We start from the raw sequence: 528 nt of genomic DNA on the forward strand, positions 1-528 counted from the left end.
GGCTATTTGATTTATGTTCTGAATGCACAGCTCCAAGCAGAAGCTGAGGAGCTGAACCACTTCCTTGCACCCCACCGGTGTTTCAGCATTCACCAGTTCAGCTAATGTCCATTTCCCAGGTAGGAGGCAATGGGCACAGCATGCAACCTGTAACCCCTGAGGTTCAAGGCCAAACTGGATGGAGCCCTGGCCAACCTGATCTAATGCATGATTTGCTGATTGGCAGCCTTGCCCGTGGCAGGGATTGGAACTAGATGATCTCTGAGGTCCTTTCCAACCCAAGCTATTCTATGATTCTTTGAATTTCATGTAGATGGGATGCAGTCGAGCTGCTCAGCCTTTGAATTCCTATTCATTTATGAGCTGCATGCTGCGTCCAGAAGACATTCATAATTCACAGAAGCTGGGCAAAAATCATAGCTGCAGCACAGCAATTGTCAACCAGGGCTGCTGCTCTGCTCCTCCTTCCCCCTTACCTTCCACCCTGGGACCAAAGACCAACAGGTTCTGTTGGTGCTCACCAGCCTT

This window comes from Excalfactoria chinensis, chromosome 7 (genome assembly GCF_039878825.1).
Source record: "Excalfactoria chinensis isolate bCotChi1 chromosome 7, bCotChi1.hap2, whole genome shotgun sequence".
NCBI lineage: Eukaryota > Metazoa > Chordata > Aves > Galliformes > Phasianidae > Excalfactoria > Excalfactoria chinensis.